We start from the raw sequence: 20,005 nt of genomic DNA, 5'->3' as shown, positions 1-20,005 counted from the left end.
TGGCTTGTTCCACGAGTCACAAAGTCAATGTTCCTGACAAAATACCAGTGCTTTCCATTCTACTCTTCTGACCAGCAACATTTCTTCCCCTGTTTGACTTTTAAGTCTTTTCCTTTTTCAAGAAATCTCTGGAAACTAAAGATCAAGCAAAGATAAAACTGCCTTAGAGATACGGTTTAAACATTCGGCAGGAATAACCTAACATTAAATTTACAGCAGAAAGAATCTCTATGAAAGCTGTTGAATATAAATGTCTGATGAGCCAATTCTTGACAGAAATGAACAGGAAGCCTTCTTTTTACAGTGTCAATTTAAGTCCTAGTTTATTATTTGTATCCAGAGCTATGCAGATCAAACTGACATGCCCACAGAGTCCAGGTGCGAGTCATGTCCAAGGACAGGTCATTGCTCATTAATTCAGCACTGCATCTGAGAGCTGACAAATCCCAGCATCTATACTTCCTAAAATAACTTTGCTTTGCAGATGGTTTGTCAAAATCACTACTGATAAAAAGCCCATCATAAAAAAAGACAAAGATACGCTTGCAACAGGAAGTCAGTAAAGCAGAGCTAAAACGTGTTTTCAAGTTGACCGTGCAGCATGATAGAGATCAGAGCATCACTTGGCAGAAGTCTCACAACACTTAGCCAACAAGAGACTTTCCCTGACCTCCTCAGGGAGCAAGAAAAACACCACGAGATGCCCTTGAGATAGGCCTACTGTTGAACAAACAAGCAGCTCTCTATCTGCAATGTACATCAAAATATGGGAAACACTTTTCACGGCCTTTGCAGTTTCACAAAGAAAAACACAACTTGGTGTGGGTGAGCATGCAAGTGAGGTTTGAGAAAGGCGTGGGACAAGAAGAAGAAGAAAAGAAAAAAAAAAAGAGCACACTGCAAACCCTATCAATGAAGCTCTTGAGAAATGTCTGGAGGTCCTGCATCTATCAGGAACAGAATGAAATCAGTCTGATGCTCCTCACTCACACCGGGCAGCTGGCCGACAACAGCCACGATCACTCAGTGCCAGTGTCAAGTGCCAGCAGCTGATCAAAGAACATAGGGCAGCCTGTGGCATTAGGAAGCACTCCAGAAAGAAAGTAAACTTTACTCGAGTGCACTTCAAGAGCAAAGAAAAGAGACTGCAATACGGTTAATAGTTTAAAATTGTTTTAAGTTTGTAAATAAAGAAATTATCTATTATTATTCATATCAATGACTTGTACTGGCAAATGACTTATTCTGACCAGTGATTCCCGATGGTTTTAGAGGACAATTACTCTCCGTCGCTCCTCTGTCGTTTCAAAGAATAGTACAACATCGTGAACGCAACAAGTATAAAAGCCTCGTCCGTTTGGAAAGGTGCGCTCACAATCAGCAGAGCCAGATGAAAGTATAAATCATGATCAACTTTGATTGTTGTCGTCTTCTAAATAATGACGCGAGTGGGGCTTGAGGAAGTAACGTTACTTTCGTCTGCGCAGTGCGACCTGATGCAGCCCTTGAAGTGAGACACAGGAAACAGAAATACTGCAAAATAATAATAACGAGACTAAACGAGATGAAGTACCATTATAACATTTAGTTTCAACTCATTTTGGTCAATGAAAATGAAGAGACATTTTAGCATAGTTTTTATTTTGTAAACCACATTATGTCTCATTTTATTAGTTAACAATATTGCATTATACATTTAATTATAGTCATCGTCACATGACCAGCATTTACGTTGTGTTGCATCTTGTTTTCATCACGTGATAAAGGTATAATGATGATGATATTATCTCATCATTTTCTTTGACGAAAGCAACACTACTGAGCTCCTTTGCTGTCTGCTGCCTACACTTGCAGCCTCCGAACTTAGTGACAAAATTGGAACTCTACATTAGCAGGAGAGTTAGAAGTAAAAAAAAAAAAAAAAGAAAGAAAAAAAATCCTCTATAAGCATACAAATACTGCATTTTTCTTAGACTTTTCTGATTCCTTTTTCTCCATCATCTTTGATATGTTACACTCAGCAAAGTGTATTCTAGGATTTTGCATGCAGGCAACCTTCAAATTTGGCCAGAACAAGCTATCCTGGAACAACATTAATGTCGTAATTACAAATACACTATATGTGCTTTCAATATATCAGTGCGACGGTTTATAACGTTGTTTGAAAAGGTCAAAGGAAGAATCCTACCTGACACTGTAAACCAGAGTGGACCAATGAGATTTAACTGATGGCTGTTATTGCCTGAATGTGCATATGAATAATTAATACATTCAGTCTTTAATAATTAATTTATGAGTCTCAAACCATAGTATCACAGGTCTATGTCCTCAGGAAGCAGTTCATTGGTGTGGAACAGAAAGCCAATGGTTTCTGCATCTATGACATTTATTTTCAAATTCAATCCAACAGTCTTGGGAAAATTTACAAGGGCTAATCAGCTTGATTAGAAAGACAATGCACAACTTACCTAATGAAGAACTTACAAGAATAATTTTGTTAAACAATATTTTCAGAGTGAACCAAGAAATATTATAAGGAAAAAGGGTGTTTAGATCAAGGACAAAAGGACTTTGACAAATTTCTGTCCAACAAAAAAAAATACAAGAGCAATCTTCTCTGTCAGACTGTTAGATCTTGCCGTTTTAAAAGGGCTCAGATATGACCCAGAATATCCTGCATATGACTAAAACACCTCTGGCAGTCGAAACGCAAACTAAACTAGGAATAAAGTGTGGAAAAGGCCATTCGGCAAAGCAAGCCAGAACATTTCACCTTTAATGAAACTGCTCCTAACAGAGATAGCAGATAACATCAGTGTTGGTCTAGGAGGTTCTTCGTTGTCTTCCAATCCTAAATTGCTCTGTGTGTCCCAATTCTGTCAGGCGTGGTTTCACTCAAGATTTACAAGGGTTTGGAAAAATCCTAGATCACAGCAAAAGCTCTTTACCACATCACTCTAACTTAAAGTATCACATTTTAATTTAAAGATTTGCCCATTTTAATTTATGTGCTGCTCTAAAAAGATTTCATATAACAGCAGCTCTGTGGAATATGATAAGTACTGGCACATCCTCTATATATACAAATGCACAACACAGAAGTTACACCTCTGACTGCTTTGAGTAAGTTAGCAATTACCAGTGCAATAGTAAATACAATAAACTAAAATGTCTAGGTTGCCTAATGAGTTACTTGGCTAAACAAACACTGCTCAAAGAATAGGCCTAGTATATCTTAAACATTGTGTATACACAACACTTAAGCCCAGGATAATGAGAATGCCTTCAGTGAAGCTAGTTTGTTTTTAATTTTAACATTTAAATACTTCCGCCCTAAGCTAAATCTACAAGTTATCTGTCATCAGCCCATTCATGACACTTCAAACAGCTTAACATTTTCAGAGTGACCTTGTTTGACCTAATCTTCACATCCCAATCCAATTAAAGGTGCAAGAGATTATCTGAAGCAGCACATACTGTTTGAATTGAAGTCTCCCTGTTCAAATTACTCTGCAATCCTTCAGAAATCAGAATCAGAAAGAGCTTTAGAAATGACCAGGGGTCTCATTCATAAATGCTGCGTACGCACAAAATAGGCATAGAAATTGTTTTACACACATATTCGGGATTCATAGAAAAAAAAAAATCCGTAAATATGTACGCACCGTACGGACATTGTAAACCATGCGTACGAATTGTTTTTCATGGAGTGAGTAAATCAGAAGTAAACTTTAAACTCAGTTTTCATGTCGATATACACATTTACATGAAATATTCCACTTGCATAAAAGATATACACTGAAGTTACATAATTTTACAAACAATTGCATAATCTCATCAACGATAAACAATTTTCCTGTGACGTTATTTTTATTAAAGCAAGGAGTGCTATAGGTGCACAATAATTAATCTTTAAACTAAACTACAGACCACATGTTATGAGAAATATTTTAGCGAGAACAATGATCGATGATGCGCACTTACTGCAATATTATGGCAGACACTGCTGGATTACTGTACAATCACAGCTCCACGGAGGTGTTAATGTCGTGTAAAGTCATCTCTACTACATTATGAAAAATTCCACTATATTTGAAGGATATAACTAGGAGAAAACTGTAAGATTTGCATGTTTCCTTTTAACAATACTTTGTCAGTGACGCGCCGAATCAGACAATACATTGCAATTAATATGCGTTTATCAGTTTCCACTAAAATATGTTTATCTTATCATCAAAACTGCATACATTTAATTTGAAATAATGGAAATTCTATTTGGCCAGTGTAAAAGAATGGGAATCATCTAAAATATCTGAGAACTATTTGAAACCATTTTGTTTTTATGGATATTTTCATGTATTTATTCTAAAACAGGGGTGCCCAACCCTGCTCCTGGGTGTTTGATTAGGATTGGAGCTAAACTTTGCAGGACAGTCGATCGCCAGGAGCAGGGTTGGGCACCCCTGCTCTAAAACATAGCAGGGATACTGTTTCCCTACGGTCTCTGTGTTAAACATGATGTCACGTGCATGAGAATTCGCATGTAAATGATATGCAGATGGGTCCAAGTCAATTGGTTGTTCTTGGAGATAGCGGGTTAACTCCGTGTCAGCGCGCGCTCTGATCGGTAAAGGGGCAGAGATTTCAGACCTCCGTTTATTAAAGAGATCTGTCACAAAACTCATCATTCGCGCCAGCGAAATTAATGCAAGCGTCATGCGCTTCAGTCTATGTAGTAAACAAACCTGCACGTCTCTGCCATTCATTAATTCACACAGAGACGCGCAGAACACGGATTTATATTTTAAACAACTTTTGCGGCTTAACATTTACAGATACTGGTCCATATGGAGATTTGATTTGATTATTTTATGCTAACTTTGGCAAATTCCATGACTGTCCATATTAAAATGCAAGTTTCATTTTCATGACTGGATTTCGAGATTCCGTCCTCGTTTTTTGCTTCATGGAAATCATAGAGCAAATTTCAAAGCCGCACCCGCCCGCCATCCGCTGACTGTTTTGCGGTCTATGGCGATGCAATGCTTTGCTGATGCGAGCCGCAAAAAAAAAAGCCATTGTCTGTTCTAGAAAGGATGCAGCAAAGATATTTAATGCTAATGTATGAGGCATAGGCCTACGCTGAGTTTCATTTACGATGAGATGTGCTCTAGGTCACAGTGCAGTGCAAGCGGCGCGCTGGTGCTTCCATGTCACGGTTATCATTGTCTGCTTTACTTGCTTTTTATTTATTAAAATACATGCAATTGGTTGATGAAACATTTATTAAAATTAAAGATAAAATTTGTACAAAACGAAATTCGTTTTTAAGAAAGGTTTTCTACAAAGCAAAATTTTATGAAGTGGTAAATATCATGTCTGACGATTTACAAAACTTCATTAAGTGGTAAAAACCATGTCTCCCGATATATTGCGCATCTTATGATCTTATCTAAAAAATGAAAATAATTTTTGATAAAAAATGTTTGTAAAAAATATTTTAATGACACGGTTTTGGCGGTTATAGAGTTCTAATGACGGTGTTCAACTATAACCGTCGGTCTCACGGTTATATACTAACCGTCACACCCCTACTTATGCATAGTAAAACAAGGCGTTGTAAGCTCCATATATGGTGATTTCGGGGAGGAGATAAGGTGGAAATGCACATACGAACAATCTTCCCCTGAAGAGGATTTATAAAGAGATTTTTGCACAGGTTCTTGCGTGCACATGGTTTTATAAATCTGAAAACTTTTGGGCGTATGCAAAATCTAGCTTTTGTGCCTACATTAAATTTTAGGATGAAATATATGGAATTATAAATGAGACCCAAGAAATCGTGCCAAAGGGCGAGAAACAAAATGTTTATATTTTTACCCAATGTCATCAGTCTCCTTGTTTATTGGTGATCCCTAAATAGGGATATCAGAAAGAATATCCTTCAAGAAGGTACTGGAACAATTTTTTTTTTTTTTTTTTTTTTTTTTGGGCTAACTGCTTGTTGCTTGTTGTCAAGTCTGAAAAAAGCCAGCATGCTGTACGCTCTTAATTCTACCAACACTAACGCTCAAATTAATATCGACACACCAGGCATAACATACTGAACAGACAAAAAGCATGCAGGATGTATGCAGCATCCATTTGCATTTCAGTCAAATTAGAGTTAACAGGAAGAATGAGCTGTCAGAACTTAGACTGAAGATTCTCCACAGATGAGTCATTCCTCAAATTGCTCTTTCCCACAGCTGGAGCATCAAGCTGTAGGTTTGCTGTGCTTTAAAAGGTTGCGCTGAATACGACAATCACAGAAGCAATTTATATCAAGAGTGATTTCAGGAGCTGATCAAGGCACAAGATTGTTTGTATAAATTAAAAAGGTGCTTTTAATAGCAACAGGTCTAGTGATGAGGCAGAACGTAGAGACTTCTGCAAACTAGGGATGTTCATTTTAACTGGTTAACCGTTAACTATTAAGTTAATTAAACATTATGTTTGGAGCCTTTTTACTATTGTTAAATATAAGTTTTAGTTTTGTTCTTTTTTGTTTTTTAGTAACAACCAAGCGGCCAGCGGCAGACAGTGAGCCTATGTTTGATAAATGTAGCCTTCTCAAATCATCACGACCTGCCTAAAATAAAATCTATAGATATAAAAGTTGTAATTGTAAGTAATGTTTAAACATTAGACCCAGATAAATGTGCACTATATCCAGTAGTTTGTGTGGAGACGCTTCAGTACATGGAGACACCAGCGTGTATTTTTTTCCAGAGTTGGGCGATATGGTCATTTTTCAAATCGTCAGCACGTGAGATCGACAATACACGATATTATCGTGCATGGGTGGATCAAGAGAGGGACTCTTTGTTCTTGTCATAGCATAACTATTTGGTGTTTTAAACCCCGCAGGTGAGCGAGAGAGAGCCTATGGAATAACCAGTAATCGAAAAAACTTACTTCCAAACATTCTGATAAACTAACGTTAAATATAAAAATACTGTATTTAAAACAGCTAGTTTTAAATGCAACTGTCATATTGCGCATCCTGTGACAAATCGGCTGCATCTGCGCACAGAAATTATCAGTCTAAATGTCAACGGTGCAAATCAATAGTAGATTTAAAGTCCAGCAGTTTAACACTAATATTGGGCATAAACGAACACGTTAAATAAAAAGTATTTAAAACAGCTAAGTCCGGACCGTCTTTAAAGAGAAGGACTACGTGAGAGGCATTATGGATAAGTTCGCTCTGCCTTCTTGTTATAATTTTGTCTTTACTTTATTTGTAACGGCAAGAAAGAGTTAATCTCTTATGTTTGAGAAGAGCGCGTTGCCGTGTAGCAGCCATTAAATGTTTGGGACACCAACTCCTCGTTTTCTATCTTTCATTTCATGGATTTAACGAGTTATCTGAGTCAAAGCGGACAACTTCAGCAACTACAAGCTCTAATCCTCCTGCGCACGGTGTGTGTTTGTGTGTGTGCTCTTTTTTTTTTGACATATCAGGACACAACTCTGTATAATGACATGGGTATGACGCAGGTATTACAAGGAGAGGGTGACTTATGAGGACATAACCCATGTCCCCATTTTTACAGAATGAGAATGAGTTTTTTTGAGAAAGTAAAAATGCACGAAGTTTCCTGTGAGGGTTAGGTGTAGGGTTGGTGAAAGGCCATAGAATATACAGTTTGTACAGTATAAAAACCATTACGTCTATGGGATGTCCCTACTTTTCACAAAAACAAACGTGTGTGTGTATGTGTGTGTGAAAGACAGAGAAATGCGGTGCTGAAGTGAAAATGCTGGATAGTTTGAAAGCTGAATTATAATAAGCAGCCTAATAAAAAGTAAAAATAATAATTATTATTATAATATAATACATTAATAGGAAAATGAGCCTAATATCGTCTTGATTATCGACAGAGAAATCTGCTTATGTCGATATCTTTGACTATCGTCGATACACAATACTATCGTCTATCGGCACAACTCTAGTGGATACACCATCATTTTTGCTCATAGAGGTAAGAATAATACATCATTCGTTACTGCAAAGGGTCTACTTTTATTTGTGTGCACTCACAGTATCAACAAAACGTTGCACTTTCTGCCGTGTTGTCTTTAACAGGAGTACAAAAATGAACCGAAAGTCAGTGAAAACATGCCTCACAATGGAGGCCCAGTATGCCATTACGCGAGATGTAAACTAACAGTGTGACGCATCGATGCATTTCACGCACGTCGACGTATTTTTGTAGTCGACATAATCGATGACGTTGACGCATCGCTGCAGCACTACTTGATTCATTTATTGCCTAAATTAAGCACTTTGCATTTAATTTAATTTTGAACAAATTCAAACTGATCAAAAGTAGTTTTAATGATGAAGGGGAACCAAAAAAAAAAAAAACTATGATTCAGGTTGCATTTTACAGTGTGTACATACATTCAAAGAGAACTGTAATAAACTCTGCGAACGTTCCCAACGTATCACAGTTTTGTGCACGGGAGCTCCTCGGCACACCATGTTGCCAATTGAATAGCAAATGAGAGCTTCTTTTGTCAAGGCTTCCTCATTATCCACCATTGTAGGAATTCCCTGGCCGTTCTCCAACAACCTCTCTCAATGTGGGAACTGTTTATATGCAAAGAATCCATAAGGAATTCCAAAGCATCTCGAATGAAGACCAATGGAGATGCTTTTCATGCTCAGCACAAACTCGCTCGCTCAGATAGTGTGTAGAGGTCAGGGGATGAACCGATGTATGAGATTCCAGCAATTAATGGACATGCAGCCTTGAATGACAAAGCCCTCATTCCTGCACAATGCGTCCTTAGCCCTCGAAGCTGGGGGTTAGAGTTCAGCCAAGGCTTTGTGTGTGGCAGCACTGATTGTACACACACAATGAAGCCTTTGATGAAATTGCAAACTTTTCAATCTCTGAGAGGATGAGTTGAAGTATGGTTCCATTTGCCAAAAATGCGAGGTTATGTAAGCAGTAAGAACACTTTGGAACTTTTAGGAAAATACAGAATGCTGCTTTGTTTTCCCAATTAACAGCATAATAATAATGGGTTTATTGTACTTTGGAAAATACATATAAACTACTGTTCACAAGTTTGAGGTTGGTGAGTTTTTTTATGTTTTCCAAAAACATCTCTTATGCTCTCCTAGGTTGCATTTCTTTGATCAAAAACACAGTAATACTATTTTTTTATTGTATTATATTTTAAAATATATTTTTTCCCTGCAATGGCAAAGCTGAATTGTAATACAATCCTTCAGAAATCATTCTAATGTGATGATTTAGTGAAATTTTCAATATTTATTATAATTATATTTGGTACACAGCAACTTCCATAGTATTTTATGGTTCCTACTATCAAATTTAATGTGAACCAGTAACTGTTTGGTTACCCACATTCTTCAAAACATCTTTTGTGTTCAGCACAAAAAGAAATTAATACATCTTTGGGACAATATGAGGGAGAGTAAATAATGGCAGAAATGTAACTTTAGGGTGAACTTAGGGCTGTGCGGTATACCCCGTTTGTAAGACATTGATATTTTCCTTATAAGCAATTCGATATGAGGCAATATTTATTTCGATATAAAGTAGTTTGATACGAGCACACCTGACAATATAGCAAAGCACACAGACTGACCTGCTGCGGAGAAAATGCAGAATACAATTTGTTCTAAACATGTGACAAGCTTCATATTAAGGCTTTCAAAAACTGGTAATACATAGTTTATAGTAGGGCTGTGCAAAAAATCTAATGCGATTTTCATCGTCAGTAAAGGCACTCCTGTGATGATCAGGATTGCCAGGTTTTCACAACAAAACCTGCCTAATTGCTTCTCAAAACTAGCCCAAACGTGGAGGGGTTTGCTGATAAAAATTACATGCCAGGGGATAAAATACATATTTTTTGGCGGGGTTCCCTAGGATAAAATGTGCATTTTAGGGGCTTAATATCACATTATTGGGGATGCTTCAACCCACGAACATGAAAAACAACCACGGACTTGACAGCCATAGTTCACTGACAATCTACACAAAATCGCTTTCAAAAATCACAGGCGATTCACTGCCAAACCAGGCAACCCTGATCTGAACACACATGCTGGAGATATACTACTAATCACAGGATTGCTTTTTCTGACGAGATGCGCATGAAAATCCCATTTGATTTTTTGCACAGCCCTAGTTTATAGATTTGTTTCGCATATTAGTTTAAGCAGCTCGGCTCGTCAGGGAACATTCTATTCTTCAAAATATCTTCTTTTGTGTTCAGCACAAGAAATAAATTAATACGAGTTTGGAACAACGTGACAGCAACTAAATAATGACATAAATTACATTTAGGGTGATCTTTCCCTTGACAGTAGGCTGCATGTTTAATAGGCCTACTGTCCCTTTAAGACCAGCATGCATCTAAAATATACACTTATAAGTTTATGAGAGAGTAACTCTATCGCTGAGTTAACACTGCTGTGAATGATGTGACGTTGTACAGCATATGACCGAGGTGCCAGAACTGTAGCTGATAGAATGTGTGCTTTAGCACGATAATACGATATTTCTTCAAAAGCTGATCGTGGAGACATTTTTATCGTCCACGATCAAAAAACGTCATATCACACACCCCTAATTGCAAATATATATACACGTTTACGCCATTCAAAAACACAGAGGCAAGCGGAACATGCAAGATTCATATTTAAACAGTCTTTTTGCATTATAATACTCACAGACAATAGTTTATATCGCAATTCAAATTAAGTGGCAGATATACTTTTGATTTATTCTTCCAAAAATTTACGAATTCCCTGGCATTCCGTGCTATAGATTAAATTATGTTTTTATAAATGGACTCCACAATCCCATCAGTTTTTTTGCAGAAATCATATGGCACTAGATATTTAACCATTAGGCATTTTCCATAAATTTTGAATTAGAATTTTTGGGCTCATAAAAATATGTCTATTCAAATATTTATTTAAATGAGATTTAATGACAAAGACATTTTTAATTATCAAGTTTTTGTGATGATTTCTGAACAAGCTTATGATTAGCCGTTTCACAACAATGTTCTACAGCAACATTACGTTAAATCACAAAGTTTTATTTTGGTTGAAAACCAGCGCAAACAGAAAAATCAAGTAGACTGTGCCAATTACAGTACAGAACGTATGCTACATATACCCAAGTCGGCCTAAATTTATTGTGTTCACACTGTTCTGAGAGAAACAATATCTACATTCTCGGATGAAAGTTTGTTCCTCAGTCTGATAACAATAACAGCACGCAAACAAAGATAACGTGTACTAACAGTTTCTTAGCACTTCGTGTTAAACCACTCTCCCTCGAGGAACCTTTATATGTTTCAAGATCATTTGCTCTTTGCGCTCTTTTACCTTAATTGGAGAGGGGGGTGGGGGGTGAGTTAGGGGTGTGGTGCTGATAACGGAGCTCCATGGAAGGCGATACAAATGTGTCAGTCATTGCCTTGGTAACGCAAGTGTAAAATAAACAGCGATACCGACGATTAGAGCTGAAACAACGAATCGATTTAATCGATTAAAATCGATTATTAAAATAGTTGTCAACTAATTTAGTAATCGATTCGTCGAGGTGCGATGCGCCCGTTTTTCCAGGCGCGTCCACACCGCATCCATTTATCCTTTGCTGAAATTTCCGGGTCTTCATGGAGAGGGCACGTCATGGAGAGAGCACATCATGGTTGCTTAGCAAAGGCAGACGCCTCAGGGGCGCTTCTGCCCGAGCGCTTTGGAAAGAAGGAGAAAGCGGCGCGACTAGCGTTTTCCACGCGTTTTTAGGTGCGATATGTGAACGGCCCCTAAGAATTTTATTTGTGCAGATTCTCCAGTACAAGGTTGTTTGCAAATGTTTAGTCGTAAAAGCTGATAACATTGCTTTTTAACAGTTAACATTTAAAGCTTTACAAACATGTTATGTGATCAGTTTGTCGTTTACCAGTTCATAATTCAGACTGAATGAGAGAGGTAAATGTTTGAGTATATTTAAAATGCACTTCTTTTCTAAGTATTCACTGCTCTTTTTCACACAGCAGGTTTTTTGTGTGTGTCCCATTTTTTTTTTCTGGACAACCTTCTGATGGATTTTACTTTAAATTGTGAGTTCCATTCAGGTTTCATGCCATTGGCACTTTTTTTTCGAAGGATTGTTTACAATTTCACAGCATAAGCTATAAAGCTTTTTCCCAGTAAATAATAAAATACAATGCACTGCAATTTTATTCTGTTTTATCCTTATACTTCGTGAAAATATGTTCTCAAAGATTCCTTAAGCTTTGTTTGGGATGTTAAACTACTTTAGGAGCTCTAAGGACTGCCATGGTGAAAACAATATTTGAAATCTCCTTGTGAATTTTGCTAGAGTATGGGTCAGTGTTTTGATTGCAGAAGAGTTCGACAAAGGATTACTAAAAATAATAAAACAACTCCAGGTATATTTTTGATGAGGATATGACAATGCAAAATGGTTAAAATCTCTTAAAAATCTATGCTGAATGATAAAGACCCTTTATTAATAATTTCTTTGGGGAAAAAATGGAAAAAACTAAAATATAAGTACATAAACCGATTAATCGATTAATCGTAAAAATAATCGACAGATTAATCGATTATCAAAATAATCATTAGTTGCAGCCCTACCGACGATGATCTGATATTTCTGTTTTTGGAACTCCTTTTTTATCTTTAATTTTACACAACTCTTGACATGAAAAATAAAATAAACAGAAGGTGACGAAAGTTATATAATATCAGTAAGCCCAAATGTTTCCTCCACAGACCAAATGGTCTCAAACATTTTTACTTTTTTATACTGAAAGCTGCAAAGCTATTTACTTGGCTGTTTGATCAAATAGCACGTTGCCGCTTAGCCAGCTATGGAGAAACCGGTAGCCAGGCAACAGAGTGGTGACGTCACGCACACGCACTCTAATAGCACGGCTCGAGAACAATTTGTAATCATGCCGCACACTACCAGGCTCACGTGGAAATACAACTGTAACTGAAACCTGACAGTTAGTAGAACCGTTGGTCCCCATAGCAAAAAAAGCAGCTGTATTCAAGCAAGAATATGAGAACCGTTTTCGGGAGATGCCAGGTGTTAAAAAAAACTATAAAAAAAAAAAAAGAATATTTAAATCTCAAAATTGAAAATCAAATGCCAACCCATCGAACAAATATTTGAATAATCAAATATTCTGGTCCAGCCCTACAATTTATATACAGTCACCTATACTTACCCAGCAATATAATTGCTGTAAAAAGTACTTAGGGTTTCTGTAGTACACTTCATTTATTTTTCGAACACAGAACTGGGACGCAGCGGATTGCAGGAGACAGGGGAATCACGATGTCAGCTTAACCTCACGTCTATCAGATGGACGATGACATCATCTGTTGGCCCAACCCCAATTACATCTACTAAGAACTGTAATATAACAATTATATTACATTACACTCCATTACATTATAGAAAGAACAAGCCCTTTAGTCCTGAGAATCCAGATTCACTTCTTTGGTTTGTAAAAGCAAAACATGATGAGTAGCACATAGCCTTCATATCAATCAGCTAAGGCTTGAACTTACGCCAAGTGTTTTAAGCTAAGCATCCACAACTATTAATGAAACTGCTCTGCAAAGTGCCTAGAATGCTTTTCCCACCCTCATGACATATACAAAGTGTTTTAAAAGCTTAACACAAACAGGTAAACAGCATGTTTTACTTGCTGACACAATGCATCTTTAGGCAGGAAAGAAGGTGATAATGATAATGTTGAGTACAGTACACATTTCCCTGTAGTTAAAGGGGACTTAGTTCTTTGCACAGTGCATTGCTCGATGCCTTTTCTTCATGTTTTCTCAATGCCAGACTGATTTGTCTGTTTAGTTAAGCTGCAATGCGTCAGCCTAATTCAAACATCCTTCAGCTCTGAGGTTCTCCTAAACCCTCTCAAATAAGCAGCCCAATTACAGCACTCATATTCCCTGCCAAGATTACTCTATCTTCAGATACACTATGCTTCTTCAAGTCCCTGTTGGAAAATGTAACATCTGACCGTGACCGAGCAGAGAGCCCTGTACAATTCAAGCAGAACTAATTGGTTAGTTGTTACAAAGAACAATATTTTAGTACAAAAAGGTCTTGTGTCTGGAACATGTTAAACAGTCTTCACTACACAATCGAGATTTCTTAGCCAAACTTTCACAACTATGTCAGAATACCCTAAATGGAATTTAAGTCTTGTAGAAGTGGGCTAACTTTGCATTAGCCTTGCTCTCTAAGACAACATGCCCATTCAACTGAAACTATCAATGAATTCCTATCTAAAAGAAACTACTGTTTGTTCCAGAGAGGTGGATCACATTAGTAAAGCCACAGAGAGAAAGGTTTGTATAATATCTACCTCCCCACAATGGCTGTCTGAACAGCAATGTCTTATGTCATACTGTTTTGCATGTGTTTGCATAGACTTACAAAGCAAACGCTGTCCTCATCCAGAGATTCAAGGCCATTAACTCAAACTCACATTATCAGCCACTAATGTATGTGAAGATAGAGAAAAATATGAAGAAACACAGACCCTTTGATATTTCAATGCAAATATTTAAACTCTTTCCTCATTTCGCAGAGCAGTGTGATGACTTGAAGGCATTCACCAAGTACACATGAAAAAATGCAAACCCCTCCACATAAGGAAAACAGATGGCTACTGGAGAGAATCAAACACTAATTTTACAACACACCCCGTATCATTCTGATGTGGCTGACACTGCATCTTGAATCACATATGCCATTTTTACCAACACAAATTAAGCATAGTCTACGGAGAGATTCATTGCCATTTAAAATGGTCTGAGGATATTACAGAAAACCTAAACCTGCTGGCTTTTTGTCTGAACATTCATTTTAGCTCATGACAAACATTTATGAATGGCTAAATATTAATCAAATGAAAAGACTAAATGACATCTGCAAATATTAAAAAGAAAGGAGGGAGGAAATGTGAAGTCAAAGGCATTAGAAAGCCAACAAACTTGTAATAACACACTTCCCATCTTCTACAGTGATGCATTGCTCCTAACACATAAACATCTAACAGGATGACAGACTAATCACATGTCTGGATGGAAACATTCCAAACCTTTCCATTTCTCCAACAAGAGTAATACATGCAGCACATTTTGTAATGACCTTACAAATTTGTATTCATGCAGGGAGTGTCTTCACTAGTTATGTAGGTCAGATATCAATATCTTATCCCACACTGCCTATCTGAGTTAAAGAATAGATGAACTAATGAAATCAGACTTTGATCTCATGCCTTTTGGGAAAGAAATGCTTCAACAGTGCGTTACAAAAATGAATTCAATATGAGAGCTCTTCTATGAAGTGGTTGCTTTGATCCCGGTGGGTTTACACAATAATAATAATTCAGTCCAATCACATCCAGGCAATGTGCAACGTATGTGTACAAGCACATTGGCTGTTATTAGTTTGGATGCTTATCTTCACCGTATCTTAAATTATAGACATTTTGGCATAAAAAAAAATTTATGTGTTATTGATTGTTATCAAAGTTAAAGAGAATGTATGACACTGACTACATTTACATGGACAACAGTAATCAAAATTATTTACCTTATTCTAAGATAATATTATGATAAGGGTGTTTACATTAGTTGCTTTTAGAATGTTCCTTTCAGCACGTCAGTACATCAATCGATTAATGGCACACGTCATTGTCCATCACATGACGACATCCCCTCCAGAATTTCACGTATAAACATATGCCGCGTTTCCACCAAAATTACCTGGAACATTTGTATCAGGAACTTTTTTCCCCCCAGACCTGTTGCTTTCTGTGTTTCCACCGCGGTGTAAAGTAGCGGGAGGATTAGGCTAACAGACTGGTGACGTAGGTCTGCGCGCGTTTCAATACAAAGTATGCTGATTTTGGATGTGCATCCTCGGTAGTTCAGACTTTGTGCATTCGACTCGGGAATGTGATGTCCGCGTACTTGATAACATCAGTCAGCTGATCATGGCTACTGCAATTTTCCTCAATGTACATTTACAATAAATACAGTACATTTGCCTTTTTTAACTTTCATTTTAACATGTAGATAAATTGAATACAGACCAAAGATAACCTGTTATAGTTACCCAAATTGAATTATATTTTATGTTTAACCACTAAAGAGACATCAGAGCCAGCGGCACACATCAGTCTAGCCGAGGTAAGGCTGCTCTCGGCTGATACATAAGTTCTGAGCTCCAACTGATCGCGTGGAGCTCACCGTCTCCGAGATCGGCGAAACACATTTTTAAACAGGCGCTATCTTTAAAAATAAACCACAGATTTGAGTTTTAAACAACTACATTCTCTCCTGAAATACTTTTAAAATTACATTTCATGACACAATAACAGTAATATTTTGAAAATGATCTGAATAAATGGTGGTTGAACTCAACCAATGCTGCATGAACTCAACCAATCAGGATGTTTAGCGCCCAAGTCCCGCCTCCGAAAGTTCCTGAACTTTGAAAAAGTACCACCTTGCCAGCAGGGACTTTCTGGGGACATTTGTTTTACCTTGAACTTTATTTAGTTCCTGGTTCTTGCGGGGGAAAAACACAGAGTACCAGGCCAAAGTCCCTAGTTCCTGGGCAAAGTTCCTGCGGTGGAAACGTGGCAATAGTTCAACTTCGTTATGGTGCCATATGCAGTTTTGGGTGTTTAATTTTTTATTTTACGAACAAACTGATAACAGTTTTTTTAATTCTTAAATTGCGAGTGAAGTTTTTGCTGAGCTCACGACTGGCGACTAGGCCTATGTATTTACGTTATATCTTCAAAGTTTGCATGTAATGCCTTTTTTACTGATGTTTTTTCAATCGCATCATTTGCTGTTCACTAATTGCATTTTACTAATTGAGAAAATCTGACTGAAAGTGTGAAAGAAATACACTTAAAAGGTGCTTAAAAGGTTCTTCACAGAAACATTTTGGGTTCCACAAAGAACCATTCAGTCAAAGAAACATCTCTTTCTCAACTTTTTATAATCTGAAGAACCTTCTTTCACCACAAATAATATTTTGTGAAATGTAAAGGTTCTTCAGATGTTAAAGGTTCTTTATAAAACCATTTAAACAAAAAAAAAATTCTAGGGCATCATGAAGCAACTTTATTTTTAAGAGTGTATGACTACATTTACAGGATGCATTGAGGAGCCCAGACTACACTCAATGGCCAAGTGCTGCTTATGGACCAAAATATTGGTACAGATAAAAAAAACAATGCTTTGTGACTGTATATTTCAAGTTGGAAAAGACATTTAGTTCCCCACTTTAAGTGAACCTTAGTTGCCAGGTCATCTACAAGACGGATTAAAATGCTGATAAAGTCAAGAAAGATGAGACATAAACATGACAGTATGATTGAAATGTTAAAATGTAAATAATAATAATAATAATAATAATAATAATAATAGTAATAATAAAATAAAACACATTTATTCTGTGGCACCTAAAAAATAATTTTGCCTCCCAAGCAAAAATATTTTTTATTGGAGCCAATGGCTCCTTACTCGATTTTTTTGCTAAAATCTGAATATTGTTGTCCATGTAAATGTATTCAATGTTCTCCAAATAATTTCTGTTAGAGTGGCATGGAATTTGCATACTAGCTGATGCAGGAAATTGGAAAGATGAGAGGAAATATGAGCAGCATACAACCACTGTGTCAATCAATAACAGCTCACTGCTTTAGCAGCTATTCAAATCTTCATGACAAAACATGGGGAAAAATTACAATGGAAGTCAAGGGGAACCAAAACTGTTGAGTTATTTTCTCAAAATATATTTCTGAGTGTGTGTATTCAGCACAAGAATGAAAGTCATACATTTTTGGAACAACATGAGGGTGAGCAAATGATGACACAGTTTTTATTTCTGGGTGGACTATCCCTTTAAGAGTATCAGACCAGACTGGAAGTGGCTTCCCTAAGAAAGAGACGAGTGCAGAAAAATAAAATAAATGATACCTGTATCATAACACAAGATATACATACTGCTGTAATTTTATCACCAAAATCAATATTTTGAGCGGCACCAAGAGCACAGAGCTGCTTTATTATGCACACGGATACCTCCAGCTGACTCTACAAGCTTAAGTCAAGTCTGGGAATCTTTGAGAGACTGTAATACAATTCAGGATTCACATAATGTTTCTAAAGCAAAGTAGCCAAGAGGAGAGCATTTTTCACTGTCTAGCACATGTATACTGTTGAGAATATTGATTTGTGAGTGCAAAAAGAAAAGCAAGCTCTGAATGTTAGGGCACATGTATTCTAATTTGCATAGACCAAAGGTTTTTAAACTGGGATCGTGCTGCAAGAAAAGCCTCTGTGGAAATGTTCAGAGAACAAGTGTAAATATATATACACATAAACACACACATCTGGGTGTATCTCTGATTTGTATACATATATATAAAAAATAATAATAAATACAGCACTATAAATATACAGAGCTATGAGTTTAAACGAATGTCATTTTCAAAACTACAAACATTTTCTCTATATTAATTTAGATATTTTTTTACAGTGTAATTTAGAATTTTATAAAACAAACTATATAGCTGCCTTTTACATTTTAAGATGTGGGTCCCTGTCATGAGTGATCATATTTGCTTGCATCTTATTGTATGAAACAAGAAACGTACTGTCTTTATGAAAGGCAATTCGTTTATTGGCTTTGTTTCTTTGTATATTTCATCTTACCGGGTGATTTAACGATAAGTCTAACGCTGCTAAGTTTAAGCACCCTTAAAAGTAGGAGTCGGAATAAACAGCCCACCTCCCAGAGACCGTGAATATTACAACCTAATCGATTCCTACGTCAAATGCACACCAGTATATCGACACTTAATAGGGGAAAGTCCAGATAAAGTCACCCTGTAAACATGAGCTATTTAATGTACAGCTATTTAGTGGAGTTTATTATAGGAGAGCACGTGCGCGCGCACGCATATTCAAGCCGCTCCACTTTCCCCGCTCGTGCAGGCGTTTCACAAGCAAGTTATGAATAAATATAACTGTAAACAGCTTTGGTTATGTACTTACCGGTTGTAGAACACTGTAAATAGTTGAGGAAATTAATATGGGGGTGTCAGTGGGGCTCAGCACCGCTCTCTTCAGTGATCCACGAAGACCGCAGCAACGAGCCAGATGAGAAACCCGGTGCCAGAGAGTCGCATCGTGAAATCAAATAGATTTAAACGAGAAAGAGCAAAAGTCCACAAGAAACAGGATTGTGCTGCAGAGAACTGCACTTCAGAGAGATGAAATTATGAAGGTTCATTAAAAAAAAAAAATCTTCTAGTGGGAAAAGGTGTTTGTCGAGCTAGCTTTGCTGCTAGCTACAACCAACCAGCTGTTCGCGCGGCGTTGCTGACTGAACTTTACAAAAATATGACTGAATACATAACTACATCTGTCACATATCTGCCTTCCATTTTAATGTTAGCGAATAAATGAAGAGAGGTTTGCTGTCCACGCGTCCCGTCGCCGCTTGCCACAGGAGACTTCGGTTCAACATTTAAAACCGTGAGCGCGCAGTGCTGTCCCATGCGCGTCACCGTGACCACATGAGTGCGATTGGCGCAGAAGTCCAAATTATATTATCAGGGCAATATCATTCATTATTTCCCTTTTTGTGAGTATTTCTTGTTAGGGCTCGATGTATGGCGTTTTAACATGGTGAAATTGTCGTACTGTGCTCATTTTCTCTAAATACTGGCACATAATCTCTGTCGGGCCATGACTGTTACAGTAGCCTGTTAATTATGCAAGCTTTCATGTAGCCTACATTGGTCCTATAATGCAATATATGCAGTAAGTGTAGATCATGATTGTAACAGAAAAAAATGATTTACACTT

The 20,005-nt window shown here is 37.2% G+C and overlaps 1 protein-coding gene across 6 annotated transcripts in view; it reads right to left on the bottom strand.

Annotated features, from left to right (window-relative positions):
- The window catches only part of LOC127985740 (rho GTPase-activating protein 32), a 103,577-nt gene extending 83,889 nt beyond the window's left edge, over positions 1-19,688 (bottom strand). For 4 of the 6 annotated variants that reach the window (XM_052587856.1, XM_052587855.1, XM_052587857.1 and 1 more), the window contains exon 1: positions 19,190-19,671. The gene's annotated coding sequence lies outside the window, so the exon portion shown is untranslated. Of the gene's footprint in view, positions 1-19,189 lie in introns of all 6 variants that reach the window. The other 2 variants (XM_052587854.1, XM_052587858.1) reach the window with 1 other exon arrangement.
- Positions 19,689-20,005: the final 317 nt, after the last annotated feature.

This window comes from Carassius gibelio, chromosome B21 (genome assembly GCF_023724105.1).
Source record: "Carassius gibelio isolate Cgi1373 ecotype wild population from Czech Republic chromosome B21, carGib1.2-hapl.c, whole genome shotgun sequence".
In the NCBI taxonomy this organism is placed as follows: domain Eukaryota; kingdom Metazoa; phylum Chordata; class Actinopteri; order Cypriniformes; family Cyprinidae; genus Carassius; species Carassius gibelio.
This window is presented reverse-complemented; position numbering and strand designations above follow the sequence as displayed.